The sequence below is a fragment of the Vidua macroura genome, chromosome Z (genome assembly GCF_024509145.1).
Source record: "Vidua macroura isolate BioBank_ID:100142 chromosome Z, ASM2450914v1, whole genome shotgun sequence".
In the NCBI taxonomy this organism is placed as follows: domain Eukaryota; kingdom Metazoa; phylum Chordata; class Aves; order Passeriformes; family Viduidae; genus Vidua; species Vidua macroura.
This window is the reverse complement of record NC_071611.1, coordinates 66,204,091-66,219,096: the sequence shown is the minus strand read 5'-3', so window position 1 is coordinate 66,219,096 and position 15,006 is coordinate 66,204,091.

The following is a 15,006-nucleotide window of genomic DNA, read 5'->3' as shown; positions in this document are numbered from 1 at the left end:
GTTCTTCCAAAAAGGGTATGTCTGATCCAAACTGGGGCTGCAGAACAATCATGGGATGGACAAGGCTGGGCTGCACTGGGCAGGGAGGCTCTGAGGGAAATGCTGACACTTTTCACCTGCCCAGGAGCAATATTCTGACAGAAGAGCCTATGTCTGTTCTACCACACTGCTCTTTTAACCTCAGACACAGAAGATGGGCAAAACTGTGCTGATGCAGTCAAGAGAGGATCCTAAAAGTATGGCTGTCTTTCTCTGCTGTCCAGATGAAAAAGTAGTAGCTGATCTTGTTATGCCCTTGCTGTTGAATCAGAGCCTGGGAGATGCTGGTTGCTTGTGTTAAACAACTTGCATCCTTTGCTGCTTTAGAATTCTCTAGAAATCAGAAGTCTGTCAGCTCCAGAGAAAACCAGTCTCTGCTTTGCACTGCCCACTGTGATTGTGTTGAATGAGACATGTAACAACATAGACACCTTTCTTCCAAGGTGACTGCCTGTCACACTGCCATGGCTCTCAGGAATGTGGTTCTGTCCTTCATTACTCCCCAGCAGAATTCTCTGAGCTCACACAGCAGTTCAGGAAGCTCGGGGGCATCTGCTCAGGCTTGTTTCCTTCCTCTTCACGTGTTTCTATCATACTTGAATTGCAGAATTGCAGAACAGAACAAGGGAACTTGAGAAATTATGTGGAAGGACATCAAAGTCTGCCTGGCACTTGTGTTCACTGATCTACAGCAGCTGTTTTGGTAAAGTGGCACCAGCAGACAGTTTACACCAGCTGATAATCTTTGCTTAATAGCATTGTGTTTCCTGAGCTCAGCCATTTCTGTTCCTTCCACTTCAAACTCAGGATAAGCCAAGTGGCTCTCTTTTGACATAAAGCAAATCATTACAGCACCTTTCACCCATCCACTTCCTCTCAGAAAAGTCAAAACTCTTGAGTAAAGTAGCTTCCACAAGGAGCTACTGTTGAACTGTGTGGCCTCTCTCCTCCTTGAGCTGACACTGGCCCTTCTTTATCACTGCCATTGTCCAGAGCAGTGTGTCAGGAGCCAGTTGGGGCAGCAGGAGCATTTTCTGTTGAAAAATCTGTGTGTATGCTCTTTGGTGTCCTGTAATCATCTCACATTGTCAGCATTCAGGCTTGGTCGCCTCTTGGTAACAACCTTTCTCGGCTGCACTGGAAGAGGCATTTCTGAACAAACATGGAAAGGGAGAGAAGATTAAATAGGGAGCATCCAGTAAAGACAGGCACCAGGCCAGGCTGTTGGGTTTTGGTTTTTGGTTTTTTGTTTGTGGGTGTTTTTTTTTTTTTTTTTTTTTGGTGTGTGTGTGTGGTTTGTTTTACTTAATTATTTTATTTTAGAAAGCCAAGATATATTTGTGTCATGTGGAAAGGGGTCCCTCTGTGACTGACCAACATCTGGTGTCATTCCGTGGGAAAAATTTTCTTTATTGTCATGGTTTCAGCTGGGACAGAAATAATGTTCTCAGTAGCTGGTGTGTTGCTGTGATTTTGGATTCAGTATGAGAATAAATGTTGATAACACGCCTGTGTTTTAGCTGTTGCTATGTAATTTATACGCTAAATCAAGGATGTTTCAGTTTCTCATGCTGTACCAGTGGGCAAATGCGCTGAAAAATCCAAGGGTTTCAGAGAATATCATGCTCTGGATATAAACTGGGGGGCAGTTGGCTGGGAGGGCTGATCACTGCTGGGGGGTGGGATGGGTGTCAATTTATGGGTGGTGAGCAAACTGTGCTGTCCACCACTTACTTTTGGTGTTCGCTCTCTCTGTGTTATTGTTACTATTATTATTGTTATTGTGGTTATCAGCATTATTAGTATTTTACTTTGTTTTCAGTTACTGAACTGTTCTTATCTCAACCCATGAGTTTTACAGGCTTTTTTTCCCCCTGATTCTCCTCTCTATCCCTCTGTGGGGTGAGAAGTGAGTAGATTTTACCCCTGTACCCCCCCAGTTAAGTGATGCAGTGGGTTTTCCTGCATTATTTGGAGGAAAATGAGGTGTTTTTTCCTTGGAGCATGCCTTCTTCAGGGTCTGACATCCTCTCCAGCATCTAACATCCTCTGCAGCAGTGCAATGCAGCCTCCACTCCTCCAAAACAAGGTGTCCTGCACTGTGCTTGGAAAGAAAATTGTGTTTCTATGACTCAGTCCCAGCACAGACAGGGACTGTTAGGAGGGCTTTTGGCTTGCCTTGGAGGTGTTCTTGGGTAGTGTTGTTTTGCTCTGTGATCCTCATCAATACATGTAAGAGAATCAAGTAGGTTGGGAAAGACTTCTGGGATCATTGAATCCATCCTGTGACTGATCACTACTCTGGTGCCTCCTCCAGCCTTTCCTTGTGGCACCTCTAGGGACAGTCACTCCACCATCTCCCTGGGCATCCAATTCCAATGTCTTATCACCCTTTCTGTGATGAAATTCTTCCTAATGTCCAACCTAAACCTCCCCTGGCCCAGCCTGAGGCCGTTTCCTCTCCTCCTGTCCCTGTTCCTTGGAGCAGAGCCTCCCCTGGCTGTCCCCTCCTGTCAGGAGTTGTGCAGAGCCACAAGATCCCCCCTGAGCCTCCTTTTCTCCAGGCTGAGCCCCTTCCCAGCTCCCTCAGCCTCTCCTGGGGCTCCAGACCCTTCCCCAGCTCCGTTCCCTTCTCTGGACTTTTTGGTCTTTCAAGTTGTGAGGAGCCCAGAGCTGCCCCCAGGATTTGAGGTGTGGCCTCAGCAGGGCCAGCACAGGGACAGTCCTGCCCTGCTCCTGCTGCCACCCCACAGCTGGCACAGCCCAGGGGCCTTTGGCCTTCTTGGCCACCTGGGCACCCCTGGGCTCATGTCCAGCTGCTGTCACAGCACCCCCAGGGCCTTTTCCAGCCACTTTTCCCCCAGCCTGCAGCTGCAGGGGTTGTTGTGACCCGAGGGCAGGACCCAGCACTGCCCCTGGTTGCCCCTCACCCCACTGGCCTCATCCCATGGATCCAGCCTGTCCAGACCCCCCTGCAGAGCCCTCCTGCCCTCCAGCAGATCCACATCCCACCCAGCCTGGTGACATCTACAAATTTGTTAATGGTAAACTCAATCCCTGTATCTCCAACATACCTGGAGACACAGAAACATCACCATTGAAGGAGATTGGGACCCATCTTCATCAAGCACCTTCCATGTGCTGCCTGTAGCCACCTGTGATGACTTTCCTGCACTGCTGAAGCCTTTAGCCCCTGGCTGTTTGCTGCAGCCACTTCTCTGGGTTAATGATGTCTCTGAAGTGCATTTGGTGTTTGATCAGAAAAAGTGCCTGTTCTTTCTTGCTGAGATAAAGCTGTTGCTGAGGTCAATATGCTGAGACCATCGTTAGCCTCTTCCTTGCTGGTCTTTTACAGCCAATTTGCTGCAAGCAGCTAATGAAGTCAGCCAATTAATCGCTGCCCCTCAGCCCTCCAGGGACCTGCCTTTCCCTGCAGCACAGTGGAGTTGTTCTAACCTCTGAGTAAAGGTCCACAATATCTCCTCTGAACAAGACAAGGAAAGACCCAGAAAATATTGCTACCTGTTCTTTCTTTGACCATCAATCTTCCCATCCCTCCCAATATCACTTCTGAAATGCCCTGGCTGTTATCCAGTCCTCATGAATGTCTCATCTGGCAGGCTGGCATGAAGCTAGTGGAAGCCTGGAGATAGGCACTTTGGATTTTGCCCAGAGTGGTGAGCAAACTGCCACATTGCCCATCTCACTTTTTGAGGCAAGGGAGTTTCATGAGAACTTCCACTGAAGTGGTACAAGGCTTTGCCACTGTGGCTACATAACCCCAGATTTCACCTACAAATGGGCCTGAAAAGGAGGAACCTGTTTGAAATGGTGCCAGTGCAACTTTTGTGATGGTCAGCAGTGGTCATGCTGAGGGCTGGAGTCCTTAAAAGGTGTAAGAGAGTTGTCCTCACCTGTGGCACTAATTGTTGTGTTACTCCACAGCATTAGCAAGGACTAAGGTAGAAATGCAAAGCCCTACCAGGGTGCTTTCTGCCTTGCTCAGGTCTTTCTGCCATAAAACCCTAATAAGATGTGTGCAGCAATGGCAGCTGGAAACAACAGATGATACAGATTAAGTGACTTTGTAATTGCGCTGGCTGTCAAATCATGGAAGGCCTTATGTTTGTTAATTGTTTTTGTGTGGATGCCTTTCTCTGGGACTCTCCACCCAAAGGGGACTGGAGAAGAATTTTCTGACTCTGAATTAGTGTGATAACCTGAATAATGCAGAAGTGGACATCCACCTCCTGGAAAGGCAGACTGTCCAAACAGAATGGCTTTGGTGCCTTCCCTGCAAACAAGGCAGGTTCCAAAAAGAGAGGGGGGAAGGCTGAGCACCAGAGGGTGTTCTAATAGTTTTCTGTGATTCATCAAGGCTGTTTTATAGCAAAATGGCCTCTTTGAAGAGAGAGGAAGGAAGAGGGAAAACTGACAGGGGCTTGGGAGTCCATAACTTCACATATTCGGGCCCATGTTTTTTTTTTATGTGAGGAAGTAGGAAAACATGAAATAGAGGGAAATGCATATAAACTCCTTTTTCCTGTTCTGATCCTTTGTTGGTGCAAAGAGGGAAGGCTGCTGATGCCAGCCCAGCTGCTCTGGTTTGCACTGGAAAGGGCAAATCCAATCCACCCACCAGTTGGGCACTTCTGCCCTCCCACACCCTGTAGATCAGGACTATAACAGTGACCAGTCATAGGAGGTTTCAGGCTATTCTTCCTTGTCCTCCCCAACCCTCCCCCACTGCTCCCTGGTCCGTGTTCCATCCCAGAGACCCAGGACACAAGCAGGAACCTTAATTTATTGGGGGGGGGGGGGGGGGGGAAATGTCAGCGCTGACAGGCAGAGTGGTGCGAGTGGAAATGAGTTGTGCTGATAAGCCCTTCTGACTGTATTTTATTTTACTGAGGTTCTTAACAAACAATCTTTATGAAATGCAAACCTGGCTTATCAGGCTAATGCAGATTGTCTGAAATCCTTATCTCCATGGGCCAGTTAGCTGGAGTGATTTCCTTTTCATAAGGAATAGAAAATGAAGAGCTGCACACAAGCCTCCCCCCGTGCCCCCACTTCCTTCCAATCACTGCCATTTACTGGCAGTGAACCGAACGGCTCTGATTTCCAAACTCATAAATAAGCAGGGCCCCCGAGCTGAGCTGTCCTGTGCTTCCAAACAGTTGTTCAGCTGCACAGGAGCTGGAGTCAGCCGGGAGGGGCCCGGGGGCAGGGCTGGGCAAGGGAGAAAGGGAAGAGCCCCTGGTTTGTTGCAGCTTTTTGAGAACAGCCAATGTTTAAGCTGACACCTAACGCTGAAGCGGCACAGCCTCCTCACAAGATCCATCCCTCCCTCTCACCAGTGTGAGCAGACCTAGACCCTGAATTTTGAATGTGTTTCCTTGGCGTGATTTTTGCTCCATAATTTGTCCTTCTGTCTGCTGGGGAGGAGCTGCTGCTATTTGTATGTTGAAGATTTATAATGAGAAATGTGCCTGCTTCTCAGAAGGGTTTTTCCCCTTCATTCTCTTTGTGCTGTCTGTGTATTTTCTGTGCCTCACGTGGGTCAAGTTTGTGTGACTGGGGAATGGATGGCAGCTAAATAGCTCTGCTGCTTTTTCTGGGGACAGAAGCATGGAAAAAAGGTAATAGCAGCTGTGAGGAAATGTTTTTGTTCTGGTTGCTGAGCCTCTGGGGAATATACAAAAAAGTCCCTCTCTGGGAACACACAACAAAGTAAACAGATGCTGCTGTTGTCTCTGCTGTCTCTGTGATCTGTGGAAATGTTCTCCTTTTCTGGGACACCATGAGGTGCTTGATGATCTGCATCAGGTCCTAGCCCTTCAATTCCTGTACTGAAGTAACAAGACCAGGTGAAAAGGTGCCCTGACTTTTACCCACCAGCACATACAAGTTCCTTTCACATCTATTTTGCATCTTGCCAATTTGAGTGCTTTTCTGATCAGGAGACAAGAGTCTAAATTAAACAATCATGAGGTGTAAGGAGGCCTCACAGAGGTACAGTTGTACAGAAGAATAAGGCTCTGTAGGAAACAGGTTTCCCACAGCACGTGGCACAGAGAAATTCTAGTGGGGTTGCTGTTGGTTTCTCGTTTCTCTTGACATCTGGGAAGATGCCAGCATGAAGGATTAGTTTAGCAACAGAGATTATCTTTCTCAAAGCAGGAGAGCTTGTGTACCCCAGGATGCAATGTTATCCTTATCTGCAGATACTACTTAACTCCTAAACCCAGGAATATTAATTACACCAAAGCATGGAAATATCTGGGCTACACCTTTGCCATGGAGAGGAGCACAGAGATGCCATTGCCATGGACACCTTGGACACCTTGTTGGACATCCCACAGGTGCAATTGCTGTCCATCCTGGCAGGTCAGCCAACAGCTGGCAGGGGTCATCATTTCCAGGCAGCACTGAGGGCTGAATAGCGAAAGGACATTTCTCTGTGTCACAGCTCCTTGAAAAAATCCAACCCACTCATTGGTGACGGCTGTGTGCACACAATGTGTCCCCTGGTAGCTGCTTCTCAGCCTTTGTTCTTGTGTTTTTTACCCTAAAGTCAGAGGCATTTCCCCTTCTTGATTAAGAAGAGGAGGAAAATTTGGATGAGCGAACAGGCAGGATGACTTCACCACACTCTGCAACCTCCCTGTTCTACTAGGCCACGGTGTTCCTTTGTTCATTCTCACCGTGGGCAGGAGTAAGGAAGACACACTCAGCTGTAAATCTGTTTAGGTGGTGTCTGTGAATGGCAGCTGTCAGGCAGGTCTTCAGAGACAAATGCAGCAGTCTTGAGTCACAAGTGAATATGTAAAGCATCTCCAGACCTGGCTGTGAGGATGGAGTGTGCTCCTGGAAACAAAGACTCACGATTAGTCTCGGGTGATTATATTGCAGCATTTCTACTGAGGCGGGAGGGGGGAGAAGGATTAAATTTGTTTGTGTGTCTTTTCTTTTAGGAAGTCCAGTTTTAGAATCCTTGGAATGTTCTAAAACTCTTTATAGTTGTCCGCTTTGCAGATGTCCCCCTGTATAATGGAGGGGAAAAAAAAAATTCCCTGGTTTTGATGTGAATGTGTTCAGGAGGGCTTAGCTCACACTGTCTGGTTTTTCTCCTGAGCTGAAGATCTCTGTGTCCTCAGTTCTTTCCATTCTAGAGTTCAAATGTTTCTGTTTGGAGTTTCAACCCTTCATCATGCTTGGGGTGCAGACCTGCTTCTGTAGAAACCAGTAGATGTTGAGCACATCTTGCCTTGCCAGGACCTGAATTTCACCCACCTCCCATTTGTCCAGGGAGAGCTGGACTCAGCCCCAGTCAATACCCTTATGTGCTGCTGAGTTTTGTAGTGTGTTAAAGGAGCTGTGGCATTTATCTGTCCTTTCAGGTTGGTTTTCTTTCATCCTGCCTGAATTGTTACAGGAGAGTTTGCTGCTCTCCACTATGAGAACTGGAATCATTTAGCCTGGAGAAAAGGAGGCTTGGGGTGAGAGTACCTTATTTTTCTTTCAATTGCCTGAAAGGCGGTCAGTCGTAGCAAGGTGGGGATTGATCTCCTCTCCCAGGTGACAGGACAAGAGGAAACAGCCTTAAGTTGTGCTAGAGGAGATTTAGATTGGATACCAGGAAACATTTCTCCTCTGAGAGCTTTGTCAGGCTGCCAATGGAACAGGCTGCCAATGGAAATGGTGGAATCACTATCACTGGAGGGATAAAAAAGACATATAGATTAGGCACTTAGGGACATGTTTAATGGTGGACTTGGCAATTAATGACTGGGCTTGATGATCCTAGAGGTCCTAGAGCAAGGGTTGGGCCTGGTTTGCTCCCAGCTGAGCACAGGGGAAATTGTGCTTCAGGTCCTTGCATGTGCAGGACCCTTCTACCCAGCTCCTTTCATGGCAGGTCAGGATGGGTCCTGCTGAATTGGTCACAGGGAACCTGGGAGGAGCCACACAAGCTGGCCCTTTTCAAAGGTGATGGCTTTTCCTGATAATGCCAACTGGCTCGGCTTTCATTTCATCTTCCTGGTGACTAATGCAGACAGATCAATTAGGGGCTGCACACAAGGAGCTGCAGCTCCTCAACCCTCCCCCAGATAATAATAAAAATATGTCCCTGCTTTTCTCCTTCCTTGAAGTCCCCAGGAGAGTATTAGCTGGTGCTGCAGGTGCAGCCGCCCTGCAGGGTGGTGAGAGCAATGAATAGTAAGGTTTTTAGCTCAAGCACACTAAGGCTGTTCAGCAGCCATTGGATAATCCTCTGTTAATCAGATTATGTAAATTACTACTTCAGCATCCCCAACCCATCTCTCATCCCGCTGCTCTCCAAGCTGGAAATAAAAGGCACTCTAAAAAGGAACATTTAAACTGCAAAAAGGCAGGACTGCTGAAAGGGGTGGGCAGAGGGTGCTGGGATGAGGAGCAGAAGCAGGGCTTTGTTTCCACGCAGGCAGGCAGGCATTCTGCCCTGGCCAAGCAGTGAGAGACACCAGCAAACCAAAGGTTAGGAGTGGATGCTCCCTGTGCATGACCAGTGCCTCGGTGCTGGGCTGGGGAGGGCAGTGCTGGTACCTTCCTGGAGACCAGCACTTTGCCCCAGGATGGTACCTCTGGTGTGCTGGAAGAGCATCCCCAACCTCCTTGGAGCACAGAGACCAGAAGTGTTTGGACAATGCTCTCAGGCACATGGTGGGACTCCTGGGGACAGTGCTGTGCAGGCCCAGGTGTTGGGCTGATGATCCTTGAGAGTCTCTTCCAGCTCAGTTTATTCTGTGATTCCTGCCTGTCACTTTGCAGCCCAGCACCTCAAACAAGGTTTGGTTGAGAGATGCCATCCCCAGCCTGGACTCAGCCCCTGAGCACAGCGACCAAACTGAAGGAAGGGACAGCTTACCAAAAATAATCTGTGCCTGCAAAGCCTGGACTTGTATTGGCCCAAACCTGCTCCTGTGTTTTAGTGCAGGCAAGGTAATCACCTCCCCTGGCTCTGGGTTTAGTACAGACTTGTGTCTTCCTGAAACACAGGCCAGGAGCCCCAGCAGTCACACCAGCACTTTGCTCAAGTTTGACCATTGCTCAGAACGTGGTTTATGGCTCTTACTTGGTCTCTGAGGCTCTCACATTTTTCATCCAGGGAGAACTGATCATATTTTTTTTTTTACCAACTGGACTAAGAAGCTGGAGGAGGCAAGGGAGGTCAATTGTAACTAAAACAGAGGAGCTGAGAGCTTGTTAATTCTCTGTGTGCTCACTGAAAATGACCCAGAAAACCGAGCTGAGCTACAATTGTGGGTAAGGTGCTCCTGGATGAATGCAATTCATTTGTGACAAGGTGAGGCTGTCTCTGTTGTGGCAGGTACAACCAGGGCTTTGCACGGGGTTTTTGGTACTTGCAGATGGCCAAGAGAATTTGCTCCCCAGCCCTATTCTGTTGTTGAACACACATCCTGATATTTACATCTTTTTCACTCAGAGTAAGCAAAGATGTCTCAAGGGCTGTTTAAAATTTGTACAAACAGGGTTCATATCCTGCAGGTTTGATGGGTCCAGCAGGTCACAGGACACATCAGGGCTCCATGGGCTCAAGTGACAGACATAGGCAGGGTGGGGAAATGCTGATGTGTACACAAAGGACTTCTCTGGTGTCAATGGAGCTGCTTCCCTGTGCTGTGCTGTGAGAGGCTGGGACACGAGCTCTGCAGGAACAATATTCATGGCCAGGTGGGGAAAATGAACAGCCTGGTGCAAACTATTAGGAGCTTCTGTCTGACCTTGAGAAGTTATTTTGAAAATGCAGGTGATCAGGTATGCATCTTGCACAGTTCTCACCCGTGCCATAGGAATTTTGTCTAAAAAACTGTCTTCCTTTCTCTGTCTGCCATTGGCTTCTGTAGAGGAAGTGAAAAGTAAAGGGGTGTTTAGCATGGTCATGTGATGGAACACAGGTGAATTAAAAGCGTAATGGGGTGATTCCTGCAGGCTGCAAGTCAGCACTGTTCTGTAGTAACTGATGACAGTTCTTCCCTTTGCACCAGCGGAAATACTTTTAAAAGTATTGACCAAAATTGATAAAAGATCATCAGAAAGTACTTAAAAACAATGGAAACAAAGCAATTGAAAAGGAAATTTGAAGCTATACCATCTCTCCACCATCAAGGCACCAATATTGGCATACATTCATAATTCAGCAAAATAATAGGATGGAGAAACATTAAAAGTGAAGGAAGAAAGCTAACTTTAAGAGTTAGGATAGTAAATACATCTATATATAGTTTTTTCTACATTAAATGAACTGTAAAGTCATAATGAACTCCTGAGAGGCTGGTTTCATTGGAGTGTCCCTTTGCACACATGTGCACTGCTGGTCTTATAAGAGGAGCAGCCCCAGGCACCAAACCTGGGACCTCTCCTTCGAGGATTTCAACCTTGGCCAATCCCATGCAGCAACTTGCACTAGAAAATGTTGGAGAGATTCAAAGCAAATTCCCTCCTTTCTTAAAAGAGTTCAGAGCAAATTCCCTCCTTTCTTATACCTCAGAGAGCAAGCTACATGGTTCCAAAGACTTGTACATGTAGGAAGAAGACTTAGCAGACTGTGGAAAATCCTGGAGATCCCCAGCACATAAAATCCAAATGGCTGGAGGTTGAGGGTTTTCCCTGCAGTCATACTGGAAATTAAAGCTTTTGGTCTCTTGACAACTTTTTGTCATTAATTGTAAATTTGTTGTAGAAGGTGCACCTATGGCAAAGACCCTTTGGGGCTTTTAGTCTGGTCAGAAAGATTTTCTTAAATTCAACTTCTCATTTCTTTGAATCCCTGTTTTGAGTGATGCTGATGTGGTTGCCTTATTGCTGCATGCAACCTGGCTGAGCTCCACATTGTGTGCCCCTGAAAGTGGCAGCTGCTTATCCTTTCAGATGCCTGCCTTGTTTTCCTCTATTTTAGGTGATTTCAAATAACTTTTAATGTCGAGGTGCATCTGTGTCAAGTGGAAAATGAGCTGTTTGTCTTCCCTCTTGCTCCTAGTGAAAAGGTTTAGAGGCACATTAGGTTTTCAGTCTCTTTATTCTGTGGCTAAACATTTTCTTCAATGCTATCAGCAAGTTTCAGCATTAAAAAGGAGGAGATTTTTGGCTTCTGGAATTAAGCCAGAAAGTGTGGCCAGAATTTAAAGCACCCCCGATGCGTTTTGTTAACACTAATAAGAGATTCAAAATGCTACGAAAAAGCTTTAGATGATGAAAGTTTAATATTTCATTAGTCTGCATGCAGCTGCTATTCTGAACCTCAAGCAGCCTCCTCCAGCTCAATATACTCAAAATATATTAATCTAAATTATGATTTTAAAGGGCAGGAGCCCAGATGTGCATAATTGTTTCTTATTGTTCCCATGTGTAGAGCAGGGCTCTGAAGTCACAGTGATAACACAGCTGTGGGTTTGCAGCCTCTCACTGTCCTTTTCCTGCCCATCACTCTGTGTGTGCTGCTTTCATCAGGCTCACCTGGGTCACCTCACAAAGCAGAAAAAATACTCAAATCCAAGCCCATCCTTTGAAAGCTCTGCTTGTATTTAGGCAGGATTCTCTTCCATATCCTGGTCACTTGCAAGTAAGAGTTTTGCTAGAGAAAGACAGAGTTTGAGGTCTGGCCCAGTGGGAACCATAAACACTTGTTTGCCCATCTGAACATCACTCTCTCTTGGAGAGGCTTCTCTTGACTCTGGAAGTCGTGCAGCAGGATGAAACCTTTTGCTCCTGCTGGCATACCACATAGTTCCCTACACCAGAAACAGCTTTTCTTCCTTTTAGGAAGAGGAACAACGAAGGTTATGCCCCTAGTTTGTGTCAGGGGCTGGAATTTTAATCCTGGCAAGCCAGAGTTCAAAAAGAGGCCCAGTTTTGAGATGTTCACACTTTGCAGCCACCCACATGTTCCTGACCTCTTCAAAATGGCCAGCTCTCAAGTGTCCCACTTCACAGGGTCACAGGTGGAAATGCAGTTCATAAGACAGAGCGTTCAGTCTGCTGCTTCATCCAGGTCAAACAGTTCCTGTGGTGCAGAGGTGAGTGGATGAAGTGACCTGCTAGTATCACACCTTACAAAATCCATTTGGTGTCCCCTTCAATTTTCATGAACTGGTAATGGGTGGCTGCTGAAAACCAGACCTGTTGCAGGTAGAGAATTGCCCCAGCCTCCAGGGAAACTGTTAGGATGTGTCCCAGCAGAGATTTTCGTGAGGAGGAGCAAATCCAGAGTGTGATGTTGCTTCCACAGTGCTTGTTCCTAGTTGAGCTATACTATCCTTGTCTGTGGAAAAGTAATGCCAGGGCTGCAGGGATGGATTGTAATGTGTTCCCCCTGCTGCCAGGTCACTGACAAGTATGGAGAGGAAGATGAATAAGACTGATGTGGTTCATGGGTGCCAAGTAATCACAGCTCAATAGGAAGCTTAATAAAGACACAGTGAAGCAGACCCTGATGTATGACCCCTTCAGAGCATTTTGACAGTGTGAAAAAGACCCTTGAAGCTGGTTTAAATGTCAGCAACCCTGTGCCATCTCATCAGCATTGCTTAGTGCTGGCTCTGCACCTGGGACCTCCTGCCCAGTGCCTGGCAGTGGGTCCTGGTGTGCCCCAGTAGTGCAGGACAAAGTTCTGTCATGTTTGCACCCTCTCCTGTGTGGATGCATGAGTGGGGATGAAAAGCAGTCCATCCTACCCCTCTCCCTGCAAGCAAAGAAGCTTTCCTGGTTGTGTATTTTTGTAGTGTTTTGTCTGGACAGGTTTCGAAAGCTCTAGGCAGTGAAGTATCCAAGCAGTTAGGGATCAGGAGCTTCAGTTCCCTTCCCTTTCTGGACCTACAAGCCCCCTTCCCTGCTGCTGCCCACTGGTTGGAGCATCTCAGGGCAGGTTTTGGGTACATAATAGGTTGGAGGAAGTAACAGAGAGGAGGGGCACTCTCCAACTCTCCAGTGTAAATTACATGGAAATTAGGCTTCTGTGAAGCCAAAGGCCCCTCCGGAATAGGGCCTTTAGTTAACATAACACTTGTGCTAAATGAAGCAGTTGACACAGCTTTCAGGCTGTAGTGCCACTGTTAATTTACCGTGTGAAAGGGCTGAACCTTCGTTCCAGTTCTGCAGGGAACAGCTCTGCCCTGGCAGGGACCCGAGGCTCATTCTCTCCAGAGAGCAACCGCATCATTCCACTGCTGGCTTATTAATATTTATGGGGCAGTCCTGTTAGCTGAAACATTCTCAGTGCTGTTAAAAACCCAATAGTGCTCACAATAGGTGAGCACTGCTGAGCCATGTTACAGTTTGGGGTGAGCTGGTCTGGGTAATAGCTGGGCTTTCCTGGGACCTGGCAGAGGGAAGTGGTGGAGTGTGCCTGAAGCTGCTTATCCTGGGTGCAGAAGTTTTCCTGCCCCATGAAAGTGGGGTGATGAGCTGGGGCTTCTTCTTCCCCACCCCTTGTTCTCCCCAGGAAATATCCCTGGGATATTTCCTGCTGCTCCAGGGCATAAGCAGGTACCTTGCTCTTGTTATCCCTATTTGCTCATCCAAATGTTCATCCAAAGCAAACTCCCAGCACTTAATGGAAAAGTGGATGGAGGAGCAGAAAGGACTGGACAGGTCCCAAAGGATCTGTATGATTGCAGTAAGGCTAGTTGGCCTGTGCCTGGGGCAATTTTATGACTATTTTCATAGAAACAAAGACTGGTTTGGTTGGAAGGAACATTTAAAGGCCACCTAGTCCAACCACCCTGCACTGAGCAATATCTTCAATTAGATCAGGTTGCTTAGTGCCCCATCCAAAGTGGCCTTGAGTCTTTCCAGGGGTGAGGCACCCCCACCTCTCTGGGCAACCTGTGCCAGTGTTTGACCTATAAATGAGTGGTTACCCAGGGCAAGGGTGAGGTTGGATGGACCAGTCCCTGTCATGGACCCAGACACATGATTAGGGTGGAGTTTTTCTGCAGGTTTTGGGTTTTGCACTCAGATGTCACCTTGTTGCCTGTTGTCCTTCCTCAGAGAAGAAGCTCTGGGGACAACCTAGCAATGGAGAAAGAAGTCAGTGTTTCACTGACCCTACATCTTAGCCACTGAGGTATGGAGCTGACTCATCTTTGCTGTGAAAGCATGAGTTAAACCTTCAGTGTGCTGCCTGGGCCCTGGAGTGAAGGACAGGCTGGAAGAGGTGTGAATTCACACCTGTGGCTCCTGCTGTCACACAGAGTGCAGCAGAGGGGCACCAGGGCTTGGGGCAGCACTGGGACAGCAGCAGCTGTCACTGTCCTCTGGCTGCAGGAGGTGCCAGCTGTGACTCCAAGTGAGAGGGATCTTCCATCAAAGAAGGAATGGCAGGATCCACTTGCCTGCCCGTGTTCACCTCCCAGTTACACCTCACATTCTGGCAGAGCAGAGCAGGAACTTCCTCCTCTTGGGAGTGCAATAAATACCCCCAGCCTGTTCCTCAGTTCTGAGCCATGCTAAGGAGGGCTTTTGAAAGAGCCATTTCCATTTCTGGAAACACTAACAATGTCAGAGCTGGATAAGTAAGTAAAATTAAAACAAAAACAAAAACAACAACAACAAAACAAAAACAAAAACAAAAACAAAAACAAAAACAAAACCTTCTCAAACAGAAGAGGAAAAAGAGGGGAAAATTAGACTATTGCTAATGCTGGTTCCGTCCTTTCCTACAAAGTTCTAGCCAGAGTCACTGAGATAAGTGACTAAAGCTGGTAAGAACAGCTCCAGCTACCATCCCACCCCAACCCCAGAAAAGGGCAGGGGGCATGTGGTAAGCAGAGAAAAGGCAAGACAGAGAGAGGATCTCCTGGGAGATGCAAAACAAGCTCCCTGGATTGCCAGGACTAGTGATGACACGCGCCAGACAAAGGAACTGCTACTCTATAAATGAGGCAGCCGGGACCAGCGCTAGGC